The sequence below is a fragment of the Phodopus roborovskii genome, unplaced genomic scaffold, assembly GCF_943737965.1.
Source record: "Phodopus roborovskii unplaced genomic scaffold, PHOROB, whole genome shotgun sequence".
In the NCBI taxonomy this organism is placed as follows: Eukaryota; Metazoa; Chordata; class Mammalia; order Rodentia; family Cricetidae; genus Phodopus; species Phodopus roborovskii.
The window spans coordinates 15,291,426-15,306,903 of record NW_026126461.1 but is presented as its reverse complement, the minus strand read 5'-3'; positions in this window follow the sequence as shown (position 1 = coordinate 15,306,903).

Below are 15,478 nucleotides of genomic sequence, written 5' to 3'. Positions count from 1 at the left end.
TGTGAAGGATTGTTCAGTTAGCACTGTCACTACCACTAATTTATAACAACAACAACAACAACAACAACAACAATTTCCTGCATAATTTCCTGCACGGTTGCTGGGTAGAACAAACGAAAGTACAACAGGAAGCACATTGAATACTGGGAACTTTTATGTAGATAGAATGTGGTGATGCTACTTTTAAAGAAAATGTTGTTCTCAGGGCCTGGAGGGAAGGCTCAGAGGTTAAGAACACTGGCTGGTCTTCCAGAGGTCCTGAGTTCAACTCCCAGCCACTACATGGTGGCTCACAACTATCTGTAGTGAGAGCAGATGACCCCCTCTGGTGGGCAAATGTATATGCAGATAGAGCATATGCTTACATAAAATAAATCTTAAAAATTAAAAAAAAAAAAATGTACTTCTCAAGTGTAACAAGATGGTTCAGTCCCTAGGTTTTTTTGCTTATTTCCAGCTTTTCTGTACCTGCTATTTTGGGGATTATAATTCCTTGCAGATAATTTTTTTCCCCAATCCCCACTTAGTTCTAATCTTGGTAAAGCGGATTATGGACACTCTAAATATTGATTTACCCCTCTGATTCCTCCTGGAGAATGGAAAGTTGCTTCATACAGCATTTGAAAACATTCTTGTTACATACTCATGCAAGCATAATTTGTTTCCTTAGCAGACAATGGCTTTTTAAAAACAATGGTGAAAGTATCATAGTAAGTGATGTTAATTTGTCTCTTGCTGGTTTCCAGACCTGGTAGTAGCAGGAAGTAAATTTCCTTTACATAATCAGTTTTGAACAGTTCATGTGTTTTAGTCATCCAGCGATTCTAAAGTACTCACGATGCTGCGGTGGCTCCCGCCTGTAATCCCAGTGCTTAGGAGGCTGAGGTGGAAGGGTCACCCCAGATTCTAAGCTGGCCCAGCCACAACATGGTGAGAGGTCAGCCTGGCTTAGAGTGAGACCCTGTCTAGGTCTCAGAGTATGTCCTAACTTTGTATTTGTTTCTTCTTTTTTCCTCTCTCTTTTGAGTTAGGATAGTCATGTAGCCCTGGCTGACTTGGACTTCACAATGTAGACCAGGATGGCCTTGATTCATATATGTCTCTGCCTCTCTAGTGTTGTATTTGTTTTTTATTTAAAGTGCACATTTTTTTCTAGTGTTTTCCTTTGATATTGAAAGTCAATAAATTGATGTTACAATGTTGCCTGCATTATCAGAGTATTTTTAACCTTGAACATAAAAAGTATTATTAACCAGGAGATGGTGGCACATGGCTCTAATCCCAGCCAGGACGCAGAGGCAGGGAGATCTCTGACTTGGAGACCAGCCTGGTTTACATAGTGAGTTCCAGGATAATCGAATTTATTGACTGCTTTATGGGAATCTTTGTTCAGTGTGTTAAGTGTAAAATTTCAGATGATTTTCATAAGCCTATTAAAAAGTTGTTGTAACATGGCAAATTAAGCCGACAATATTCATAGTTATGAGATATTAAGTGTTCAAGCTGAGTAGTAAGAGCTTCTATGTGTGTCTTAGCGATTTCTCTCTGGGTCTCTCTTTCGTTAAGAGTGGTTAGCTGTTTTTGAAGAGCTTTAATTAAGGTAATACTTGTTAAAATTTAGACTTCATCAAAAATGCTTGAGGGCCAGTTGTTCACCATCTGGGTGGCCAGAAAGGAAGATGAAAATAAGTATTTTATAAAAAAATACTGGAAAAGAAGCCCAATAGGGTTTGTCGTTGTTTTTTGAGATGTATATGTGGGTTGTTCTCTGCTTCCCTCACCCCCTTTCATTTCTGGAGATAGATCTCCTGGTCTCAGACATGCTGGTCAAGCACTGTGTCTCTGAGTTACATCTCCAAGCCAAGATTAGGAGCTTGCCCCGAGCCACACGGTGGGAGGGAGCTGTCCTGAAGGTGCCCGTGGTGCCCGTGGTCACCTTATACATGCTGTTGCATCTGTGGTCCTGCAGTTAACATCCGAGTCACTAAGAGAAAGAAGAGAAAGACCGTGCTGACGTCACACTTTCTAAAGGTCTGGGTCCAGCAGAGGGAAATTTGAGTTTGCCCAGGTTAGAAAAGAGCATCCAAGAGTAGGCTCTCTTATTTCTTACTAGTGTGGACTTTGAGAAGCTTCTCAATTTAAACTTCAGTCCCTAGAAAGTTTAATTGAAACACGGAACTTAAGTGCACAAGGTAAATTATGAAGTAAATTACAGTGTAGAAGTTATTTGTGTTTTAAAATTGGTAGACTATAAAAGTTGTTTAGTCTGGAGCTGCTGGAGAGATTGCCCAGGGGTTAAGAGCACTTCCAGTTTTCCAGAGGATGTGAGTTCAGTCCTCAGCATCCATATCAAGTGAGTTAAAATCACCTGTAACACAGTGCGTGCATGCGCACACACTTACACACACACACACACACACACACACACTCTTTGTCACACTGTCTCTGTCTCTCTCTGTCACACACTCACACACTCTCACACCCTCTCTTACAGTATTTTCAGTAGCCATGCCCCCTATCAGTTGTCTGTTGTACTGAAGTTGGTTAAAGATATGTAGTAGTTTGCCTTTCTGATTATCAGTAGGTATTTGAACTACAATTGAAATACTTATCACAAATACTTGCAGTAAATGCTTTTTTCCTAACTACTTCTTTGAAACTTAAAAGTACATGTCATCATTTTTCAGATTATTTGCCCTATGTGGGACTTTTCCTGCATTCTGCCTCCAATCTTCATTGTATTTTATTTCATCTTATTTCTCCATCTTTTGTGATAGGATCCCGCCATGTAATCCATCCAGGCTGGCCTGGAACTCACTGTGTTGACAGATGGCTCTTGAACTGGAGGTCATCCAGGATAACAGGATTGTACTACCATGACTAGCTTCTGCCTTCTAGTAGAGAACAAAAACCATATGTGATTCTCTTCTCTGCCTAGAGTAGCTATACTGACTCAAGATGAAAGAATGCTTTAAAAGTTACAGTGGTTTGTTGGGAGGCAGACACAAGCGGTTTGAGGTCAGCCTCGTTTACTAGTGAGCTCCAGGCTAGCCTCTTCCCCCAAACCCCGCCCCCCAAATAAATAAAGTTACAGTGGTTCGACTTTACAAGGTACATTTTACATCTAAATCTTTGGAACCATGGATCAATTCTAGGTTAAAATCACTGGGAGTCAGTTTAGACTGCTTTTAAATTAACTTATGAATAAGAAGTATGAATAAATCTACAAGAACAGAAAAGAGAGACAAGTATTTTAAATAGCTGAAGTGATCATCAGTATGAGTGAGTTATTTAACCTTCAGAAGTTATCCCCCATTTCCCAGGATTTATAAAATACGTCACAGATGAAAAAATATGATGTTGAATAGGACAAAAATAGCTTTTTACTGAGTTTCTGTTTGTCTTCATGTTATGAAAGGTAAACAAAAGGTTGCTTGGTAGCATCTCCGCTTACTCATTCTGTCCTTTGTTGTGAAGAAGCAAACTCTACAGCTCCTCATTCTCCTGGCGTGTGTCCTCTTGCTCTACAGATTGCTATTCACAATAAACACATACTTATATGGGCATTTACATAGACATACATTTGTGTTAGAATTATATTGCCACTTTCATTCTACTTTTTAAAAAATGCTTGTGTTTCCATTTGCATGTGGCACCTGTGTGGTGGTCAGAGAACATGGAGTCGGCCACTTGGATCCCTGGGTCTAACTCAGGCCTGGCAAGTGCTCTTCCTTGCCACGGGCCTCACTGTACTTTGTGCGGCTTTAAACTGTGTAGTTGCAGAAGGTATTTGACTCTAGCCTTATGAGTTTGGATAGTAGCTAATATATGGGAAATAGTACTTATATTTGTGAATTATCCCTTCATATCCTTTAGATATTTTTTGTCCCTCCTTATTCAGATTTTTAGAAGTTATCAGGATTTAATTAAGCAATTAATACTCTTAACATATATATTAGAGTTCTTATATCACCCGGTTACCTTGCACTACTGTTACAGTAAAAACTATATACTAGGAAATAGGTTAGCTAGCTGTTCTTTTTTTTTTTTTTTTTCATTGTTGTATATTTTTCCCACTCCCCACCCCCCTCCCCTCCCACCCTCTCCCTCTCCCCCATGCTCCCAGTTTACTCAGGAGGTCTTGTCTTTTCCCCTTCCTAGGTAGACCCTTGTATGTCTCTCTGAGGGTCCTCTTTGTTACCCAGGGTCTCTGGGGTTGTGGCCTGTAGTCTGGTTGTCCTTTGCTTTGTGTCTAATACCCACTTGTGAGTGAGTACATACCGTGTTTGTCTTTCTGGGTCTGGGTTACCTCACTCAGGATGTTTTTTTCTAGATCTGTTCAATTTGCCTGCAAATTTTAAGATGTCCTTTTTTTTTTTTTTTTTTTTTTTAAACCGGTGAGTAGTACTCCATAAATGAGTAGTACTCATAAATGAACCATAATTTTCCTTATCAGTTTTTTGATCGAGGGACATCTAGGTTTTTTCCAGGTTCTGGCTATTATAAACAATGCTGCTATGAAAATAGTTGAGCAAATGTCCTGAGTGTGCATCCTTTGGGTATATGCCCAAAAGCACTTTTGCTGGATCTTGTGGTACACTGATTCCCAGTGTTCTGAGAAACCACCATACTGGTTTCCATAGCGACTGTACAAGTTGGCACTCCTACCAGCAGTGGAGGATAATCCCCTTTTTCCACATCCTCTCCAGCATAAACTGTCATCACAGTTTTTGATCTTGGCCATTCTGACAGGTGTAAGATGGTATCTCAGAGTTGTTTTGATTTGCATTTCTCTGATGACTAAGGATGTTCAGCATTTCCTTAAGTGTCTTTCAGCCATTTCAGTTTTCTCTGTTGAAAATTCTCTGTTTAGATCTGTACCCCATTTTTAAAAATTGGATTATTTGGTCTTTTGATGTCTAGTTTCTTGAGTTCTTTATATATTTTGTCAATCAGTCCTCTGTCAGATACAGGGTTGGTAAAGATTTTTTCCCATTCTGTAGGGAGCCATTTTGCCTTGTTGACTGTGTTCTTTGCTTTACAGAAGCTTCTCAGTTTCAGGAGGTCCCATTTATTAATTGTTGCTCTCAGTAGGTGAGCTACTGGTGTTAGGTTCAGGAATCGGTCTCCTGTGCCAATGCATTCAAGGGTACCTCCCACTTTCTCTTCTAAGAGGTTCAGTGTGATTGGTTTATGTTGAGGTCTTTGATCCATTTGGACTCGAGTTTTGTGCATGGCGATAGATAGGGATCTATTTGTAATCTTCTACACACCAGCATCCAGTTGTAACAGCACCATTTGTTGAAGATGTGTTGTTTTCCGTTTTATAATTTTAGCTTCTTTGTAGATTAGCTGTTCTGTAACCCTTCACCTGGCGAACATTATTAGATTTCCACCTCTTTTATCTTACAGTTGTTTCCCTTTAGAATCCTGACTTTTACAGCCGATTTAAAAGCCCAGAAGAAACTTGGAACTGGATTACTACATGTTTAGCTATCAGGGTGATGACTGCAGTGGTTTGGGGTTTGTTGTTGTTGTGTAGCTTAGGATAGAATGTTTTTACTGTGTAGCCCAGGCTGGCCCGAACTCCTGACAATATTGCTTTCCCCAAGTTCTGGAATTAAAGGTGTGAGTCACTACATTGAGATCCTGCCTATTGCTTTTGTATATATTCATGTCAGAAAGTAGAACCCTTTGAGCATGTAAAGGGGCAGTTTTACCCTTGAATGATGGTCATTATGGAGCACTGGTTGACTGATGGAGCATAATGACGAGTGTTCTACACCTGATAGCTCACAGCTTATACGCAAGACAAATAGAGTGGTTATTTTATGTTACTATATTCTCACTATTGCTGTCATTAATGAAGATAGGGTCTCACTGTGTAGCCTAGTTGACCTGGAACTTGCAGTACAGACCAGACTAGCCTTGAACACACTGAGGTGTACCTGCCTTTGTTTCCTGAGAGCTGGGGTTATGGGCATGTGCCACCACACCTGTCTTACTTTTATGTTTTAATGTGTTTTATTTTGTGTGCATTAGTGTTGTAGCTGCATGTGTATCTGTGCACCGTGTGATCTGTGCACCCTGTGTGCACCCAGCGCCCACAGAGGTGAGAGGAGAGCCTTGACTGCTCTCAACTGCCCAGTCATCGCTCCAGCATCTTTGTTGTTTGGTTTTCCTTTGTTTGTTCGAGGCATAGTCTCTAGTCCAGGCTGGCTTTAAGTCGTGAATATAGCCAGGGATGGTCTTTGCACCTAGCAGGTGGAGAAAAGGTACTAAAGTATCTAAAGTATCTAAAGCTAGCGATACTTTGAACTGTACTGTAGAGTTTGTTGGTGAATCTGATAGGGGTGGTGGAGTTTGGTCTCCTTAAAGGACCAGGAAGCATTAACTTACTTTGCAATGTTACTGCTCTTTACTTGTTTGAGGTTTTGAGACAAGGTCTTCTCTGTAGCCTTGGCTGACCTGAACTCACTGTGTAGAAAAGGCTTGTCCCAAGAGCGCGCGCGCACACGCGTATCTGTGTGTGTGCGTGTGTGTGTGTGTGTGTGTACATGTGTACATGTATGTATTGGTTTTTCATAACACAGTTTCTCTCTGTAGCCCCTGGCTTTCCTGGAAGTCTTTTTGTAAACCAGGCTACCCACGAACCCAGAGACCCTACTGCCTCTGCTTCCTGAGTGCTGGGATCAAAGGTGTGTGTGTGCCACCATACCTGACTCAAGGCTGGTCTTTTCTACTAAAAGTTGATTTTCCTCCTTCTGCTTGGTTTGTAAACCTGTGTCACTGGGGTTTCAGAACCCCCCCCCCCCCACACACACACACACTGTCTAGCCCTGTAGCTCTGGTTGGCCTGGACTTTGTCATTATATATTAAGAAATGGTTCATTTTAAAAATAAAACCAAGCCAGACATAGTGGCATATGCCTGGAATCCCAGCATTTAGCAGATGGTGTAGGGAAATTACTTGTTTGAGGTCATCTCTTGCTCCTCTGGGACTCACTATGTAGACCAGGCTGGTCTTGAGCCTCCGCCTCAGTATTAAAGGTTTGTACCGTCACCACACTTGGTGGGTTTTCAGTGTTAATTGTTCTTGCCAGAAGAGTTAACAGAAGCAACACCACTATTTTAAATCAGTTTACAGTGTGTGATGTTTTTGCCGTGGAACGAACAGGCATCTTGAAATCTTTCATGTAATCTGTGAGTCAAAAACAGTGCGGAGCAGATTAGACCTGAAGCAATGCCTGAGCAATTCAGCTTTGCTGTGATACCACGGAAAGGGCAGTTGTAGTCTGCAGTAGTCTTGATGTAGTCTTATAACTAATAATTGGGTCAGGGTGAGGTATGTGAATTACAAGTGGCTTACTGCTTCCTTTAACATTGCTCTTGTAGTCTGCTAATGGTAGTAACTTCATAAAGAGGATGGGCAAAGGAAAAGATGTATTCCTGGCCACAGGCTTATACTGGAGCAGCAGTTATTATCATAAACTTCAGGCTTCCCTAATTTATATGTATTTAATATTTTGAGTTATTATTTGGCAATCTCAGAACTATCTACAGTGTCTCTTGATTATATCTACCGGCCCTAACATTTATTTGTGGCGTTGGAGATGAATGGAGGACCTCATTCTGAGCCACACCTCATCTCTGCTTTGTTGGTGCTGGTGGAGTGTGTATGCAGGCCAAAAAGGGATAGCCATAGCCCGGCAGGGGTGGCACACACCTTAAACCCAGCACTGGGAGGCAGAGGCGGTTCATCTCTGGATTCAAGACCAGCCTGATCTACATAGTGAGTTTCAGGACAGCCAAGGCTGCACAAAGAAACCCTGTTCAAAAAAAAAGGATGGAGGTGGACTTGTGTGTCTGCTTTCCATTGTGTATCCTGAGACAGGTTTTCCTCGTTGAAGCTGGAGTTTCTCTGCTGTCTAGACTAGGCTAGAGCAGGCATGAAGCTCCTCAGCCTTTCACTGGTGGGGTTGCCAGCATATACCACTGTTGGGATATTTCTGGAATAAACACCCGTGAGAGTGGACAAGAGGAGATGTCAGCAGTGGACCAAAGCCAGGGCAGTTCCTGAAAGGCCTCGCCCTGGGTCCAGTTTGCATTCTCACTTTATGGGGTGGGCAAGCAAGCGCGATTTTACAGAAGCTTGTGTGGCAGTCAGCAGGTTGTTAAGGGTGACAACTGATTGATTCAGGTATTTCCCCAGATCTCGTTCTGTTCTGGGCAGCAAGCGAAGTCATGCTTGGCAGATCGTATAAGCAGTGCTTTAAGTGACTACATAAATCAATAACCCAGCATCGATTGATTGCTTTTTACCATATTTTCCTCCATTCTTCCCTTTCACCTTCACATTCATGAGTCTCTCTTGAAGAAATGGGCTGGTACTCACTCCTGGCATGTTATCTGTGTTGGGGCATTTTTCTTGTTCCATTCTTGACTCGTTGCATAAAAACAGTATCTAAGGTCTTGTGCATGCTCTGCCCCCTCCCCCACCCCCCTGGTTTCAGTGGTAAACAAGTCTCATCCTCCATGGTTTTTGGAGGATTATTGTTGCGGTTACTCTGATTCCAAAGAGAGACTTTTCCTGATCTGAGTAGAGCACTAACTGTGTTGAACTTGTTGGTGGATGCCTATTATAGTGGCATTGGTGGTCACGGACTCTGTCAGAGCCAGTCCTAGCAGGGCTGGTTTTAAAAAAAGGTACAGGAGTTCTCATATGTCTTGATTCTAAGGGATGCAAGTATTGTTGGACCTCACTTCCTGGGAGCACATCTATGTTGGGGTCCAAGATTACCAGTTTGCATCTGTCTCCCGAGGCAGGTGAGGTGTTTCCTTAACTTAGCAGGTACTGCTCTTTTAACTATTCTGGTACAAACTCCCCTCCTTTTCCCTCCTGAGTCAGGGTTTCTTTGTGTAGCCCTGGCTGTCCTGGAACTCACTCTGAAGACCAGGATGGTTTCCAACTCAGAGATCTGCCCGCCTCTGCCTCCCTGAGGGCTGGGATTAAAGGCGTGTGTCACCACTTCAGCTTTAATTTGTGTCCATTGGGCTTTTCCCGTGGCCTGAACAGGTGGCCCAGTTAAGCATGCCCCTCTTGTGTTATATACTCACCATCCCTCACCATCCCTCACCAGTACAGGCAGCCGGGCTCGCAGGCCCTGACCTGGGCTAAGGGGCTCAGGCTGACAGTACTAAAGCCAGCATCATGAGGCATGGCTTTCTCACATCAAAGTTCTCTCAGGTCCATCTCCATATTACTCTTTTTTTTTCCGTTAAGGCTCGTAACAGCCTTAACTTCTTGTCCCTCTGTGGGAGCTCCCTTCCAGGTCTCCTTTGTGGTCAAGTCCACACATGACTAATATTTAATATTTAGGACTACTAAGTTCCCCATAATTATTTATTTATTTATTTATTTAATTGTTTTCTGACAGCTCGTCTATAGGCTGTCACTGTCTGTGTCCATCCTCAAAGAGATTCATTTTGTTTTCCTGTGTGGTCAGTCTCTCATATTCCCTCGCAGCATCACCTGAAGGAGTAAGGCTGGACCCCTCTGAGGAGCAGCTAGTTGCACAGGTGGGTGGGTGTTCAGGAACTGGCGCGCCCCAGGACAAGGTGGTTCTCCAGACTAATCTATATGACGGGGCGGGGTGCTGGCTCCAGGTGTGTCCGTGCACTCGGGAGGCAGGGAGGCAGGGTAGGAGCTGAGCCATCGTCCCCATCTGAGGCCATTTTGAGATGGTCAGTTTCAGAGGCTGGTCTGGGTCTGGGACTCTTGGTTGACTCCTGGCTGGGGTCCACAGCAGCTTTGGTGTGGGTGCAGTGTCTCCTACAACTGCCCGTGACACCTGCAACTTTAAGAGCTGAGGGAGTGATGGGGATCGGGCGATTTTTGTGCAGTGTCAGCCAGGTCTTTGAAGACCCGCTGGAGGCAGGTGTGTACTTACGCTTGGAAGTCCCTGGGTCCCCTGGGAGCAGCCAGACGTGGCCCTGAAAAAGCTGCCACATTTACAGTGTGCAATACGTCCTAAACCCTATCCGTTGCAGACTTCCTGGCCAAGGTAGGCCTGCATCTTGGTGGTGCATGGCCGGTGTTGTTTTTAAAGGTTCTGTTCGTTGTCACAACTCAGCCTGATGACTGGGGGTGGTACCCTGTGTGCAACATTCGTGCTCACCTTCTGTGCAGGTAGGAAACGCTTCCGCCCACATGGAAAAGCACACACCATAAACAGCAGACATTGGTCCCCTCTGCTGGCTGATTGTCAGGAGAGTCCCCTTGTGGAAATCGTTTTTGTGTCAGGGTGGGAACCTTGGGTCCCTCCCTGGAATTGTTCCCAGCACACTGTAGACAGGCTTTGCTGGCTTGTTGGGTCAGGGTTGGCAACCTCAGAACCGCCATATACGGTTGCAAGCATTCCCGGCAGCTTGTCTGGATGGGTCGCTTCACGGTCTTGTGGGACAGGGCTGGGAGCGGTCATCCCCGTGATTGCTTTCCTGTGTGCAGTAACAGGCAGCCCTCCTGACTCTTAGTAACGCTTTCTTCGCGTGTGCTTTTCCTTCCTTCCTTCCGGCTTCTGCGAATGAGCTCTGGAAGAGTGTGAACATTCCTTCCGGAGCGTAATGGAGGGGACGGAGGGGCTGTGTCTTCACAGAGGGCAGCCTACTTGGCTGTTTGGTCTGCCAGTCGGTTTCTCCAGCTCACTCGACCTTGACTACGAGTCTGGCAGTGCACCCCGGCCACAGCTGGGGCCCAGACAGCTCCTAGGAGCTGGAGGATTTGGCCTGTTTTTAATCTCTTTGCCTCCTGAAGTAAGTAGTTCTCTTTGTTGATGTATTGCTGCTTTGAGTCTCTTGATGTGAGGAGCTGTTCCCCATGTGGGCTACAGTAAAAGCTGTATGTCTAACTGGAGCCTGTCTTGTCCTTTAGTCTGGTGGTGAGGAGAAAAGCCTCTTATAATTTCTCTGCAGCAATGGAGGGGCTTTCCCTCCTAACAGCTAATCTTTTTGGATGAGGGGAGGGCCTGCCTTTCCCTCAGAGCTGGGTCAGATGCCGCTGCACAGATGGGATCAGGTGGTCCTGATTGTTTGTGTGGTGGTGCTGGCCGTTGGACCGTAGGGAGGCAGCGTCACGGGAAGCTGATGTGGTGCTTCCTTGGTGTCTTCAGGCCTGACGATCTTTGTGGGACTGTGCAGACCCCATGAACAGAACAGTTCCCTAACCAGGACTGGGGGATTTTAGATGGACCTGACCCAGTGGGGTGGAAAAGACAAACTTCTCCCTCAAGTGGTTGCTTGCCTGGCCAGGAGCCTTGGGGACCTAAGAAATCTTACCTTAGGGCCACATGTATAACCAACCCCATGCTTAGTCACCTCCTACTACAGGAAGTGACTGCCCATTCAGGTGAAAAGACTTAAAGGAACCACAGGTTGGGCCCTATCAGATCCCATAGCCCTGGGACCATGGGGCCATTGCAAGTATTCACACATTAATTCACCATCATTTGTTTTAAATTCATTCCTAGTCTGTCAGTTTCTCTAGAGACTGGTACCAGCGCCTCGGTATCCCTTTGGGGCTCTTCTTTGGAGACCTATGCCTCCTCAGCATCCCATCCAGGCTTTGGATGCGATCTCCTGCGGGATGATTCCCAGCAGTCTTTACCTGGGGACATCACCCTAGTCCAGCCTAGATTCAGACCCTGGCCCTCATAGTCCCTTGACCCGCTGGGCGCACACACTTCTGAGTTGTAGACACCTTCAGTGGGCTGACCAGGGAGTGGCGGTCTTTGTCAACCAGCTGTGCCATGGTGGGGAGATCTCCCTGGACGAAGCACTCCAGCACCAGCAAGAGCATAAGGCAGGTTTCACTGGCGGGCCAGGGCCTTCCATTGCAGGGAGTGCTTACTCCTGGGCGATGGCTGCTGCCGCCATGCCCAGCTGTAGCGTGGGTAACGTGGTCCTGAGGAGGAGCTGGACTCCAGCATCATGCTCACACAGCAGCCGCTTTACCTAGGAGTCACCCTCCCCAGCCCCACGTCTTCAGGCTTGCGTTTCCCGGGGAAGGTAAGGCAGAGGGTGGTGGGATGTAACATCTCATTCATGTTTCATGTGATTTGCTTGTGCTCACCCTCACTGCGCGTCAGTGTTCCTTTCTCCTCCCCTAAACGGTCCACTTCATTTCCATGCCTTTCATATTTTAAAATCTAGATCCCACATATGAAAGAAAGCGTGCAGTGTTTGCCTCAGTCTGGCTTGTTTAGCATAACGATCTCCACTTCCGTTCTTTTTCCTGTGATTGACATAACTCCACTCTTTATGACTGAGTAAATTTATTACATATAGTTTACAGTGAATAAAACAATTATAATTAGTGTTGTCTTTATCTATCAGTGTATTCCATAATATGACTCTTGTGAATGAAGGTGTCTTTTTTGTATGCTGGCCCAGATTAATTCAGATTTATACCTAGGAGTGGTGCTCAGTCTTTATACAGCCCTCACTGGCTTGTGTCCACTGCGTATACCAGGCTGGCATTGAACTTGGGGTGATTCTTCTACCCCTGAGGTACCTGTGGTAGCTCTAAATTGTGTTTTTCACTGGCCCTAAATGTGACCTTGAACTTCTGATCATCCTGTATCTACCTGCTAAGTACTAGGATTATAGGTACGTGCTACTGTAGTTTATTCAGTTCTGGGGATTGGACACAGAGCTCTGCGAATGTTAGGCCTACTCTTCCCCCTTCACCATAGTCTCCAGTCTTTTAGATTGTTTGGTGCTGACTTCCGTAGTATCTGTACTCATATTTCCAACAATGTGTAAAGATTCCTTTCTGCTTTTTCTAACACGACCTTATACTGAAGACTATTAGAGTTTATGTACCATCTCCCCTTATCTGCCATTTTAAAAGTACACTTGTTATCAAAGCTAAAGTATACACTTGCACACTGTGTGTGCGTGCGCACACGTGCATGTGTGCATGTACACATGCTACAGTATACATGTTGAGGCCAGAAGACAACTTTATGGAGTTGGTTGGCTTCTATCTTTACATAGCCCTAGGGTGCTAACTTAAGTTCCAGGCTTTCAAGACCAAGGTCTTTACCCACTGACCCATCTTGCTGGCTTGTGTGGTGTGTGTGTCTGTGTTTATTTTTAAAGAATTCAGTTGAAGTGACATTAAGTTATATTCAGAAGTAAACTGAGCAATATTTAGAAATGTCACCAGGATTATTCATACGTGGTATAATCTGTTGAAAATATGGACTGTAGTAATGTTCTTTGGTGGAGAATGGGAGACAAGACAGACCAAATGATCAGGTTTTTTAATCAAAACGAGGTCTGTAAAGATGGTTCAGTAGTTAAGAGGAGTACTTGCTCTTGCAGGGGACCTGGGTTCAGTCCCTGCTCTCACATGGCTGCTAGCAACCATGTATACCCCAGTGCTACAGGCTCTGATGAGCTTTTCTGGCCTCTGCACAGAAGTGATGCACAGATACACAGTCACACACATGGAGACAATCTCCGAGCTGGGCACAACTTTACTTGAAGTATTCAGAAGGCTGAGGCTTCTGTGAGTCCCTGTGAGTTCAAGTCCAGCCTGGTCCTACAAAGCATGTTCTAGAGCAGCCAGGGTTACACAGTGAGCTGTTGTCCCAAACAAACAAACAAATCTTTCTTAAAATTGAAATTTCTTAAGTAATTTAAATGGTACACAAAATACCATAATGAATGTAAGGATGAACATTTGAAATTCAGTTGGAGCTATACATACACCCCGGAGATGAATTCTTATGGCCGTCTCTGCATGTATTTTCCCAGCAGTGGCTTGTCATTTCCTCTAACTCTCTGGGTCTCTCTTTACAGTTTATCCCAAGTTTGATTTCCGTAATGAAACCTTGGCCTTTCCCCTGTTGAATGTTGTATATAGCAGCAGTTAAGAGTATCTGTGTAGGGAATTGTTAAGATTGGAAACATGACCTAGAGATTTACCTTGAAAGAACATTTTTTCATTGTTTGTTTATTCTGAGCCAGTTTCACATGTAGCTCTGCTTAGATGACCTGGACTTACTAAGTAGATAGGCTGGCTTTAAACTCAAGAGATCCTCCTGCCTCTGTCTCTACAGTGCTGGGATTTACTTTGAAATTTACTGAAAATGTTAGTTCAGTTCCACTTTGTATGCAGAACAGACTTGATAAAATTAAATTGAAAGTCTAACGAGAATCATTTTAAGCAGGTTAGTCTGGTAGCATTGCGTAGCGGGGTGGGGAGGTCTATATGGCAATAGAATTGCTAACACATTTGGATTGATTTTTTTTTTTTTTTCCCTTCTTCCTACTCTGTTAGTGATATCTTACCTTCAGGAGCTTACTATTTTGTAAAAGGAGAAAGGATGTTGTAAGAGTTGTTTTTGGGATTTGGAGGGTTGTGCTTGATCCCTTTTGGAATCTCTTAAGCTTTATCCATTGCTAATGAAAAATTTACTGTACCTGACACTAGATACTTTGAGCATTGGTGATTTTTCTTTACTGACTTCAGTAGCTCTGGGTAGTTGGCTAAGGTTTTCAGTTCCAGGCATGGCTTCCCTTTTGTTGAGGAGACTTAAGTCCAATTAGAAAGCTGTTGGCTTCTGACAAGGTATGAGCATCACCGTTACTGTGTGTGCTGGTCCTTGCTGTGGTCCATGGGCAACCATTGGGTAGGAGGAGTAGTTGTCTCCCTCCCTTGGCATAGCGCCGTCTGGTACCATAAGGGTAGTCCTCAGGGACAAGGCCTTCAGCTCAGGTCCAGCTCAGGCCCTCTGGGTCCTGTATCCAAAGTGTGTGCTATCTTCAGCAAAGGGAGCTGCCCTCTGACGGGCAGTAGCCGTAGCCTGTGACATTTTGGGAGTTCCTTGGACAACCCTGACCAACAACTCAAAATGGTCTCTCATGCCTCATGTTGGGGTTGTTATAGTCCATGGCTCGTGGGGAATGGGGCGGGGTGACATTACCAGCCTAGATGGAACTAGTTCAGTTAAACTATGTATGTGTATGTATACACAGAAAGGTTTGTCTTTAATGTGTATGTGTTCGTCAGTGTAGAGGCGTGTACATGAGTACAGGTACCCACAGAGTCCAGCAGTGTTGGACCCCCTGGGGCTGGAGTTTTCAGGGCTGTGAGCTGCCTCGTGTGGATTCTGGAAACCAAACTCAGCTTCTCTGGAAGGGTGGGTGGTGCGTGCTCTTAGCCACTGAGCCTTCTCTCTGGCTTCTTGCTTGCTTCTGTTAGAAGTACAATGGATGAATGCTAATTGCTTCATTAAATTATTTCCAGTTTTTTTTTACACTTTATTGCTGGAACTTTAGTTCAGCTCTCAGTGTGGCCTCCTTGCCTTTATCTTTTTGTTGTCTGACTATCCTTCACTCTATTGGTTGTTTCCTTTGCTGTGCAGGGTTTTAATGTCACGAAGTCTCATTTATCAATTTTTAGTTATCCTTT